The sequence below is a fragment of the Lepidochelys olivacea genome (assembly GCF_965140295.1).
Source record: "Lepidochelys olivacea isolate rLepOli2 genome assembly, chromosome: 5".
Taxonomy (NCBI): Eukaryota; Metazoa; Chordata; order Testudines; family Cheloniidae; genus Lepidochelys; species Lepidochelys olivacea.
In genome coordinates, this window is record NC_140415.1 from 56,868,919 (window position 1) to 56,881,292 (window position 12,374).

At 42.7% G+C, this 12,374-nt stretch overlaps 1 long non-coding RNA gene across 8 annotated transcripts in view; it reads left to right on the top strand.

The window, feature by feature from the left end:
- Positions 1-7,874, top strand: part of LOC311520992 — a 157,502-nt gene extending 149,628 nt beyond the window's left edge. For 4 of the 8 annotated variants that reach the window (XR_014711746.1, XR_014711747.1, XR_014711749.1 and 1 more), the window contains one exon: positions 7,289-7,874. This is a non-coding gene — a long non-coding RNA (uncharacterized lncRNA). Of the gene's footprint in view, positions 1-1,774; positions 1,844-5,617; positions 5,672-7,288 lie in introns of all 8 variants that reach the window. The other 4 variants (XR_014711744.1, XR_014711748.1, XR_014711750.1 and 1 more) reach the window with 2 other exon arrangements.
- The last annotated feature ends 4,500 nt before the right edge of the window (positions 7,875-12,374 follow it).

Here is a 12,374-nt window from a genome sequence, read left to right on the forward strand (position 1 = left end):
AGAAAGAAACAGTCCTGGTTTACATTTCATTATTATTTCTTCAGCTTTGTAGAAAACTTTGGTGAAACATTTTTTTCTTTGCATGAATCAGCTAAGATGGTAGAATTTTCATGCTTGTAGTTTTTGTGAATCCAGAGAAGCTGTTTCACTAGTTTGCTTCTCATGCTCTTTTGTTGGGTTGTCTATGGAAGGAACCCACACACAAATTTCAGGAGTCAGCAATATTTTTCTAGGAGACAGGTACAGAATGTGTGCTTGCAAGACACTGGAAATAAAGAGTGAGGGTGAAATCCAACCCCTAGTGATGTCAATGGAAAAACTTCCACTACCTTCAATGGTCAATGCGAGGTGACTTGGGTCCTATATGCATTTCTGCTTCCCTACTGCCACCCCTGTGATATTTATCAATAGGGGATTGCATAAGTGCACCAAACTGGCTGTGACATTGCACCCCATAATGCTTTATGGAAATATGCTTATGAATGCAAATATGACATAACTGGAATATGTTTTATGCTACATATGCCATGTAACATATCTCTGCAAAGGTTATGATCTATTGAATATATTCATCCTATTTGTATGCATGTATCATTTTGCATTTGAAGTTATGACTATTGACTGTGTACTTGTTTGATTTTAAGTAGCCTTAGTAAGGCATTTGGGCAGCTTCTTTAGAAAGGAATTTGCAAGTTAAGTGCCCAGTCCAGAAACACTTAATGGACAATTGATCTTGGAAGGCTCCAATCCATGTAAGAAGTCTACCTGAGGATGTTCAAGGTAGCATGTGAACAATGGCTGCTACCTGTAAGTTCTGAGTCATGCGTGGACATGTGACTTGCCCTTGTGACTCCAAAACTCCATCTTGTAGCTGGGATTCTACACAGGGGGTGGGAGGGGTGTCAACCCACAAGATAAAGTCTATTTAAACTCCTGGGAGACCCCTCCATTTGGTCTTCAGCTGGCTCAAGAGATATCCTTTGGGGGTGGAGAGGCTATCTAAAAGAAACTGGAACAATGGACAGTAACCATGGGGGTGTGAGTGATTGCTGGACCTGGACTAGAAGGAGGCTAGTCTGTAAAAGAGGCGTATTGGAACATCTCTGAGGGTGAGATTTTATCTGTATTCCGCTGCTTACTGTATTAGGTTTAGATTTGCATGCTTTATTTTATTTGCTTGGTAATTCACTTTGTTCTGTCTGTTATCACCTGGAACCACTTAAATCCTACTTTTTGTATTTAATAAAATCACTTTTTACTTATTAATTAACCCAGAGTATGTATTAATACCTGGGGTGGGGGGGTGGGGAGGACAAACAGCTGTGCATATCTCTCTATCAGTGTTATAGAAGGCAGACAATTTATGAATTTATCCTGTATAAGATTTATACAGAGTAAAATGGATTTATTTGGGGTTTAGACCCCATTGGGAGTTGGGCATCTGAATGTTGGAGACAGGAACACTTCTTAAACTGTTTTCAGTTAAGCCTGCAGCTTTTGGGAGACATAATTCAGACATGGGTCTGGGTTTGTAACAGGCTAGCATGTCTGGCTCAAACCAGGCAGGGCACTGAAGTCCCAAGCTACCAGGGAAAATGGGCTTAGAGGTAGTCTAGGCATATCAGCTTGCAGTTCCCAAAGGGGGGGTTGCCGTCACACTGGCAAAATAATTCAAGGCTGAAATCTGCAGTGAAACAAGTTGTGGATATAGCTTGGAAGGGACAAGCTTCTAACTTTATCTTTCCTCTCCAAACAACACATACGTGGGAAGCAGCTACTCATCCATCTTAACGAGGTGCCCAGGACCGAATGAATAATGGTTTCAAATGATCAAATTGTGAATGTAAGTAATGTGCATGCACTCAAACACAATTGGTAATTTGCATATGAAAATCAGTTAATTTCACACCCAGATGTGTGCTGCTACAGGCGATTACTGATTGCTGCGTGGAAATGAGGATTTTGTGCACTAAGGGCTTGTCCACACTGGCAATTTACAGCGCTGCAACTTTCTTGCTCAGGGGCGGTAAAAAACACCTCCCTGACCGCAGCAAGTTTCAGCGCTATGAAGCGCCGGGGTAAACAGTGCACCAGCTCTGGGAGCCATGCTCCCCTCATAGAGGTGGTTTTTCTAGCTCTCTCCCAGTGTTGGCGCCGCGTCCACACAAGACACATTGAAGCGCTGCCGCAGCAGTGCTTGAGCATTGCCAGTGCAGTCTAGCCCTCAGAGGGTGACGTATTTTCTGTGGGCACAATTAAGACACACATGAAAAATTTGCCTTAACATTATCAGACTGTTCTCTTGCTTCTCTCCAAAATAAACCTGCCCCTTCTGATGTCACCCTATGAGGTATGTCCCAATTCCCTGCTCCACCACTGACTTCCTGTGTGACCTTGGGCAAATCACTTAGGCCTTGTCTACACAGGGGAAATTCACAGGCATAGCTATTATCATGATTATTTGGATAATCATAGTGCATACAAGCCCAGTCCTGCACCAGGATCATGTTGTTCTAAACTATTCTGGACTAATGTAGCTATTACAGAATAACTGCCCAGTTTGGACACTCTATTCTGAAACACAAAAGTTATTTTCTACCGATTGCCTGAAGTCCGACTGTGTATCAGGTGGTTGGGGAAAGAGAGTAAGAGCTATGTCCTGTGTATACTACACATAGCAGTTAAGCACTCCGGGCCTGATCCAATGATTCCTACTGACTTCAGTGGGCTCTGGATCAGGTCCTAGATGAGGAAAGCTAAAAATATAAAGAGATGCAAACAGTGTGAACTTGTGATGTATGGAAGAGAGCACCACTATCCCCTAATGAGAAAAAGCAGAAGGCATGCTGTTAAATTTGACTTCCGGCATTATTATTTTAAGCAACAAAATGTCGTACCAATAACCCACATCTCCTGCCACTCAAACCCAGAGAAGAATTAAACTAGCCAGTAAATATATTACACACTTGCCTAGAAAAAAATGAATGTGATGACAAAGAAATGATATGTGCCATAGGGGCATCATGTCAGAAGTACTACCACCAAAAGTAACATTCATAGGAAATGATATCACAGCATCCACGAATACTTTTTTCTCCCGTGGATACTGGATGCGTGCTTTCTCCCATGCCACCCCTCATGCTTGGGAGAAGCTCCGCATAAACATCTGCAATCTAACAATGTATCCTCCTTGAAAACCCTCCTTTAAACTCTCCTTTGCCATGATGCCTACAAAAATATTGACAATGGTTAGGCTGCTGGTGTGCTGAAACCAATGCCTCTCCTGCTGACCAATCTTGTCTCATTGGGTACATCTACACTGGAATAAAAGACACACGGCACGGCCATCACCAGGATCAGCTGACTCAGGCTCATGGTGCTTGGGCTGTGGGACTAAATATTGCTGTGTAGACATTCAGGCTCAGACTGAAGCCCAGGCTCTGGGACTCTCCCCTCTCACAGGGTCCCAGAGCTTGGGTCCAGCCCAAACGTCTACATAGCAATTTTACAGCCCTGCAGCCTGAGCCCTGTGAGCCTGAGTCAGCTGACCTGGGCCGGCTGTGGGTGTTTAATTGCTGCGTAGATGTACTGTAGGTTTCCTTGCACTCTCCCGTCTGTCTGTATGTATCCATTTGTTGTCTCTTGTCTTATACTTACATTGAAACCTCTTTGAGGCAGAGACTGTCTTTTTGTTCTGTGTTTGTACAGGACCTAGCACAAGAGGGTCCTAGGTAATGACTAGGACTCCTAGGCACTATGAAAATGCACAAAATAAATAATAATAATTAATAATAATTAACAATACTGTCAGCTATACCAATGGAGTATTGCCATTTAGAATAATGTACACGATTTTCAACTAACACCAGGAAATAATGCAGAAATGAATGTCCCAAGCAGTATTTACCCATATTTACCTTGCATTTGTCACTGTTTTTCAGCAAAAACTAAGTTGTGCGCAAATAATTCAGATTGATTATGTGCCACAGCATCTGAAACCTGCCATTCCTGGTGGGAAACTGTAGGTGTTGCTGAAGCTGCATAGTTGGGAAGGAGAGGCAGGTGGCCTAAAGGTCCCTTAAATTTATTGGTTAATATTTTTTAGTCCCGTCTCAGATATCCTTGGCTTTCCTTCTTGGATGATATACTTCAGAATGTATTTGGATTTGATGCATTCCTCAGTTGTTTGGATTTTTTAAAGTAAATTCCCCAGAAAACCAGCATAAGTGGATTTTAACTTGTTAGTGAAGCATGCCCTAAGAGAAACTGTGTAAAGTAGTGAACAGCCTGCAAGAGCTACGGATTATCTTTAAATTGAGAAAAGAAAGATCTGTAGAAAGTTTATTGTGTTCCAGAGGACTTGAGAGTTAATGAAAGTGAGTCTCTTTACTACACTTTAAAGGGAAGTTGGTTAAAGAGACAATACTCTAAAGTCAATACTTGAAGATTAGCCTTCATCACTTTTTTTTCCTACTGACCAATTCTCTGAGCACAATCTGTTTCCAGTCTTTTTGTCATCAGAGTGAAAAGGTCAGTGGCCTTTGACATGGCATGAGCCACTGAGTGAATCCAGGGAAACGACACCACCAGAAAGAAAGACAGAGAACAGAGCTGTGCTTAAAACAACTTCAGAATTGCAACAACCTCCAAGCAAAGGAAGTTGTTCAGAGGTCCCAGGGAGTAAGGACATTGTTTAGCCCCTTGACTTCCTTTGAACTATTGGATGCCTACCGTCTTTAAGAACTTTGTACTGATATGTCCACATACCCTGTTCAGGCATTTCAGGTTAGGATATCAAAATGCCACTCTCATGAAGCATCTTTAGAACAATCTAAAAATAGGGGTGTCAACAATAACACTCAGAGAATGGAAAAGTTCCATCAGCCTAACACAGATTAATAAAGAGACTTACACTTACCACAATGGGAGAAAACACAGCATGAAACATGAAAAAAGTTGGTATTTTCTAGACATATCTAGTGAAAGAATGACTATAATCTAGTTCCTTTATACTAATATAGCCTTACTCATCAAAACAGACTAAAACCACTTCCCTCTAAAGCATGGTTTACGATGAGATAACGTATTTGTAACTTAGGGCAGATCTACACTTAAAATACTGCACCAGCGCAGCTGCACTGCTGTAGCACTTAAGTGAAGATGCTTCTACACAGACAGGAGAGCTTCTCCCATATCCCACCTCCCCAAGAGGCAGTAGCTATGCCAATGGGAGAAGCTCTCCTGTCGACACAGCACTGTCTACACAGGGGGTTAGGTCGGTATAACAAATCACTCAGGAATGCGGACTTTTCGCATCCCTAAGCAACGTTGTTACACCAATATAGGTCTGTAGTGTAGACCTGACCTTAGATAAGAATTATATTAGCATTATGAAGCAAAATTAGATGTATGTTCTTCCCTAGGTTTCTCCTTTCTGTACGTGAAGTTGCTTATTATAGAAGCTCAATAAAATAAGAATAGGGTGGGCCAAATTTATTTTACTAGTACACAGGTTATTATGGGGAGGAAGTGCATGGGATGTTAATCAAGGGAAAGGCTAAATATTTCAGCATGTGTCTATGATAGGAAAACTTGTTGACAATGACCTATTTTTCAGCATCAAGGTCCTCCAAGCAGGGTTGTTGGTTTTTCCATTCGATCAATGCAGTGGGTGAGTTACTGTGCAGCCTCATCTCTCCCCTCCAACCCTCCTCATCCCACCCCATTCCCAAAGGATGATGAATCCTGTTGGATTCTAGAAATCTGGAGACTAATACTGTCCTATCATTGTACTAGGCCTGGTGTGGCATTACAACCACTTGTGGTGTATGTTCATGCTATGGGCTCTATTTGTCACCTCCATCTGCATTACTCTCCCAGATTTACCATTATTTACTAATAGGCTGAAACAAATGCAGTGTGAAGGAAGGAGGACCAGATCTTCCCTGGCCTAAGCAAGTTCAACTCTTACGCTAGGAACGAATCTGGCTAATGGACAAGAGCATCAGTGAGAGAGGTCCAGTGCTAAAGCCTTTGGATTGCATCAAAGATGGTTTGCCAAACCAAGGCCTTATCTGCAGTGAACACGAAAAGGTCATTCTTTTCCTTCACCGAACTACCTTATCTACAAAGTCACAAGCAGACTATACCAGGTGGTGGACCATCTGACTAACCCAGCATGATTCCATCACAGTTAAGAAGAGTGGAATGTTTTGTGATACAAGGAGCTTTCAATCAGTTTTGCAAATAAACAATTTGCAAAGGTTTCAGGGTAGTCTCTCTGATGCTATGGAAGGAGTGTCAAAGCAGGAGGAAGAGAATGCACCATTTTCCCAGACTGAGTTTCATTTATTTACATAACCAACACTTCAAATTGCCATAAGAGAGGTCCACTTGACCTTCTGTGAGATGGACCGTTGCTCTGGCCTTCACGGGTGGTGGAATTCCTAGGCCCTGAACTGATGGGGACGATTAGTATCTATGTTAGGGAGGGCTAGTTGTTAGCAGTGCTTAAACATGCTGTGGTCCAGCCCTTGATAACAAAAAATAATTTAACATTAATGATCTTAATAGTTACCTCCCTTTTCTGTGGAAGGTCATTGAAAAGATGGTTCAACTATAGTGCACAGCACAGAAGAATGTTATAATTCTATACCTGCAGAGCTTCACTCTATTTCACCACATGCATCTCTGGATATCTACTTCTGCTGGAAAAATTGTGGGGACAAAGGCAATTCAGCATTTATTAACTGACACAGTCCAGTGGTTCAAGTCTTGACAGAGGTGGTTTGTGATTTATCCACTCTGCCTGTGTCCCAAGCACCTTTCAAACCCCCATTTAATTCACTTTGGGATTGAGATGGATGAGCTTTTTCTATTTTTTTTTTTTTTTTGGTGTTTAAGTAATTACTACTCCTTTTTCACAGTTAAAAACAAAATACAAAACAAATCTCTCATGATGATGCAGAAGACTGCTGAAACTATGACAATGGAGAGAGAGAGATTTAGAGAGAGACAGATTCACCCAGGCTGGATCAGGGAGTTGCTTATTATATCTGATTGCACGAGCCGATCCTCTTATCTAGCAGGGAGAAATCACCTGGAAGAACAGAAGGTTGTAGTGCCACCTGACTTCCTGTGGGATCCTGCAGGGTGTGGAGAGGGGATCAGCTTAATATCAACTTGTGGCCTCAAATGTCTAGATTTTTCATGGAGAAAAAAGCTTGTTTCACCTTACTTTTTGTTTGTTATTGAATTTTAAAATAATTTAAATGTCTTCCTTTGGTAGATTACCAATGAAGAACTTCACAGAAGAAATGTAGTATAAGGAGGAATTTGACTAGAAGATGGCTGACGGGGTGCAGTAGGGAACTGTTCCAAGCAAATGAGGTAGCATGGAAGAAGCATGAAGACAAGACTGGAGATGGCAGATAATATTCAATGCCTACAATAAGCCTTGATGACTGCATGTCATATTTTAATATCACTTTTATTATCCCTGATTTATTACAATAAAAAGTGACTTTTTAAAAAAATGAAAAATAGGCAAATGAAAATGTGGAGACTTTTCCTGTTTTAATGGCACTGTTACATAATGTCTTGGGTGCGGGGGAGAGTTTCTTGTGAGTAAGTTTTTAGTGTAAGAAGAAAGGCTGTGGTGCTGATGGTTTTTTGATGTAGTCTCCTTGGGGGAGTTCTGGCAAGCAGCAACAATGCCTGAATTTCTCTAACTAGAGTTAATCCTTGAAGCACCGTTGCTCCCTGGGAACTGAGCAATGATGTTGGACCAATCCTTGAAAGAAGGGATTGCCTGCATACTGTTGTGACTACCTGTGTTCTAGGACTGGTGTATCTATGTAAATAAAACAAGTTGAACTAAGAATACACTCAGATTCTATGTCACTGATTTCTCCTTCAAGAGGGAGCCATTCTGCAAAGCTCCAAAATCTGCTACTGCATGGCAGAAAGGTGACATTATCTCTCCATCGATCTACTTATAATGTACTTATCACCATGACATTGGAGTGCCTAGCTGAGTTCTAGCACATTATAATAGTAGTAGCAGCTTTTTGAGATAGATTTTGTGTGGGGACTGAAATTCTAGAGTGTAGACACTCCTTTTTAGGCTTCCCAAAGTTTTAACTGAAGAGATTGAATACTCATCTTTCTTGCTATTCCTAAGAACATACTCCCAAGTGCAAGTGTGCAAAATTTACAGAGGTGATAATGAGCTACATGAAATATCTGCTATTACACAAACAGGTTAACATCAGCAATTAAAAGGATAATTATGTAACTACATGCTGCTCAAAGGCATGATTTAAATCATGATCTTATGTCTGATTCACATGTAATATAAATGCTTAACAAGGACCTAATAGTGTGTACTGAAGGAACAGCTGATATACAAAGTGATGTACTGCATTGTCAGTGATTTTGGTATTAATGATATCATATCAATTTTCTGTGTACATATTTTTACAAACAACAGGGCAATTAATAGTTAAGATTAGTTCTAGGCTCAAAAGTAACAATGTAAAAATGGCACTTTCTTACTCAACAGATCTGTTTCTATCTGCTGACCGTAATAGCTAACACATTTTTACTACTTTTTCTTCCTGTTACCCTGCATAGTCAACACAACTAAGAGAGAGCGGTGAGCTGAATTTTATTCCTTCATAGGCATCATCAACAGATTTACTAATGCAGTTTCAGTCAGATACCTTTGTGCACCCCACTACAGACTGAGGTTGTACCAGTGTAATTGAAGACATTAATTTGGCTTGCAAAACTTTTCTTATTGCAGATAATGCCCCAAAAGGAAAGAACTCATCTTGACTGTCAGATCCAAGGTGGGATTTGCAAGGCTGGGAGTTAGAAACACAGTGCACATTGAATATAGAAATCATTGACAGATAATACATGTGGAACTCTACAGAGCCATTTTTATTGTTGCTTTTCAGCATAAAGCCACATTTTAGTTATCCTATTTTTTATACTACTGTTTATTGTTATGATGAGATCAGAGCATAAAATACACATGAACATACACCTGCAGCGATGTCTTCCTCCAAAATGGTATTTTTTATATAGGGCTTAATCACCCAAACAATGCATTACTACACCTGTTCTCTCCTCACTTTCAATGCAGACACTAAAGAGTTAGTTTCCCTCTCCACTTTCCAACAGACAATGGATGTATCCTGCTCCTGAGTCCCTAACAAACATAAAACAAAATCATTGTGTGAGTGAAACGTTAGCCCAAAATAAGACTTCCATGGAAAAGTCATATGGAATTTAAGAAGTGTTAAGCAACTAAGAGTGTTCTATACAAATTTAACAAAGTTCCTTAGAAATTTCCCTAAAACCCTATAGAATGTAATACAACAATATAGCTTTTTCAATCAGTTTTTTAATCATATAGAATTCTATAATAGGTATATAATTATCTAAAAATTATATAGAAAAATTCAAAATACTTATAGGAAGACTTGCAATTTTCTTATATGTTTGGTGGGATTTTTCAATAAAGACAATGATGGATTATAAAACTTTAATAATCTCCCCCTTTTAAAAAAGGTTGTGAATTAAGTGTCATAGAGAAGGTAGATCACAAACGTCTATTCGCCCTGTCTCATATTACTAGGACAAGAGACTATTAATGAAATTGAATAACTGGCAAATTCAAAGGTGATAAAATACTTATTCTCATGAGGCACAGTTAGCCTGTGGAACTCATTGCCAAATATACAATTATATAAAAGCTACCAGAATTGAAAAAAAGTTATTGGACTTTACATGGATAAGAACAATATCCAGCTATAATAGCAAATATTTAAAAAGAAGCATTCTGGGAGGGATAAAAACTCTCATGTGTCAATGCATAAGTCAATCTTTAGCTATACAGTGTTAGGAGAAAACTTTCACTTGGGGCAGGCAAGCTCAAAACTGCCTCCTGTAGTGCTTCTTCCTTCTGCCCTTGAAGCAGTTGGTACTAGCCACTGGCAGATACTACAGAACATGAACCACTAGCCTGATCAAAAGTCTTCCGGGAGCACCAAACACTTCTGTGACCACACCCTGCTCAACAGAATTGTGGCCTTTGACCTCTTCATCAAAGTTCCAAGGATTAATAGGACCTGGTGGCAGTGAGAGTTTTGCTGGACTGAGAAAAACAGGTTGAAGAGAGCGGCTTGCTGACAGCCACTCGGCCACCAGTGAGTCCCAGGGTAGGTCTACACTTACAGCGGCGAGTACAGATACTGCATGCCCAGCGAGCACAGGTATAAATAGCAGTGTAGGCAGCGAGACACTGCTTAGGAGAGAAAAGTAGAGACAAGCCAGAACCTTAGGGTGTATACCCTAGATGGCTTGCGACAAACCCAAGCAGAGCCTTCCATGTCCACACTGCTATTTTTAGCAGTGTAGTGTCCCTAGGGTTGCCAACTTTCTAATCGCACAAAGCTGAACACCGTAGCCCTGCCCCTTCCCCGAGGCCCCATCCCTTCCCAAGGCCCCGCTCCCCGCTCCCTACATTCCACCTCCCTCGGTGGCTTGCTCTCCTCTACCCTCACTCACTTTCACTGGGCTGGGGCAGAGGGTTGGGGTGAGGGCTGTAACTGAGGGTGCGGGCTTCGGGGTAGGGCCAGAAATGAGGGGTTCAGAGCATGGGAGGGGGCTCTGGGATGGGGCAGGGAGTTGGAATGCAGGAGGGAGTGAGGGTTCCGGCTGTGGGGGGTGGGGTGGGCTCCGTGATGGGGCTAGGGATGAGGGATTTGGGGTGCAGGAGGGGGCTCCAGGCTGGGGGGTGGGGCCAAGGGATTCGGAATGTGGGAGGGGACTGTGGGTTGAGGCAGGCGTTGGGGCGTGGGAGGGGGTATAGGCTCTGGGTTGGGGGTGTGGGCTCTGGGGTGGGGCCAGGGATGAGGGGTTTGGGGTGCAGGAGGGGGATTCAGGTTTGGGGGGTTCAGGGCTGGGGCAGGGGGTTGGGGTTCAGGGTTGGGGCATGGGCTTACCTTGGGCAGCTCCCGGTCAGAGGCGCAGTGGGGCTAAGGCAGGCTCCCTGCACTGCACTGGCTGCACTGTGCCCCAGAAGCAGCCAGCAGGTCCGGCTCCTAGGTGGAGGGTGGGGGCAGGAGTCTCTATGTGCTGCTCTCACCTCAGGCACTGCCCCTCCCCCACAATTCCCATTGGCCGCGGTGGCCAATGGGAGTGCGGAGCCAGTGCTTGGAGCGGGTGCAGTGTGCGGAGCCCCGTGCCTCCCCCCGCACCTAGGAACCGGCCCTGCTGGCTGTCTCTGGGGCGCAGCATGGTGCTGGGACAGGTAGGTACATCGACATGTGGCGATGGATGCATCGGCGGTTGATTTAGCGGATCCAGTGAAGACTCCAAGGGCTCCAAACCTTGCAGATGGGTTGGAAATACTTTAGCTGATGAGGGCCCCATCAGACTGAGGGGTGACCTCTAGTAGGCTTTTAGCATGTGCATAGGAATTTTTAAATGTCTTTTCTGTGATGCTTTCACCTTAAGAATAAGGTGCTTGTTTAGAAAGAGTTGTGTGGTAACTTGTAACTGCTGGCAATACACTGACAATAGACCTTGGACAGAAAGCAACGCACAGGTGCTAGCCATTAGGCAGACTGATTTGCTGAGGATATCACAGTGTGAAGTGGGGAACTGTGCAGCCTTAAAACCCCCTGGTCAGAGGGAGAGAGATGCGGGTCTCCACCCAAAAGCAGGGACTGTTGGGAACTGGATAACTTAAGTGGGTGCCCTTGAGGGACCTCAGAGTGGGAATATAGTTGCAAAAAGAAAAGGAGGACTTGTGGCACCTTAGAGACTAACAAACTTATTTGAGCATAAGCTTTCGTGAGCTACAGCTCGTGTCATCGGATGCATCTGATGAAGTGAGCTGTAGCTCACGAAAGCTTATGCTCAAATAAATTTGTTAGTCTCTAAGGTGCCACATGTACTCCTTTTCTTTTTTGCGGATACAGACTAACACGGCTGCTACTCTGAAACCTGTCAATATAGTTGCAGTTATTCTGAAATTGTGTCCTATTTTATTACAACATTTCCCTGCCAAACATTCTCAGGAGTGCTTTACATTATCAGAACAAACTGTTACTGACAGATCTGTTATCCTATGGGCTAGACAATGTAGCCTTGTAACATTTGATGGCTACATTTGATGGCTTTTTCATGGAGATCACAAAGTCTGCCTTCATCATGATTGCTTTCCACTTCTCCCCTACATTTTGTCCATCCAGAGATCTTCCTTTTTCTTTAATCCAGTTACTACTAACAGTCAGTGCCTTTGGATAGTATATAGGCATCCAAATGCAGTAACTCTTCGATACTACAAGGTGTGCCCC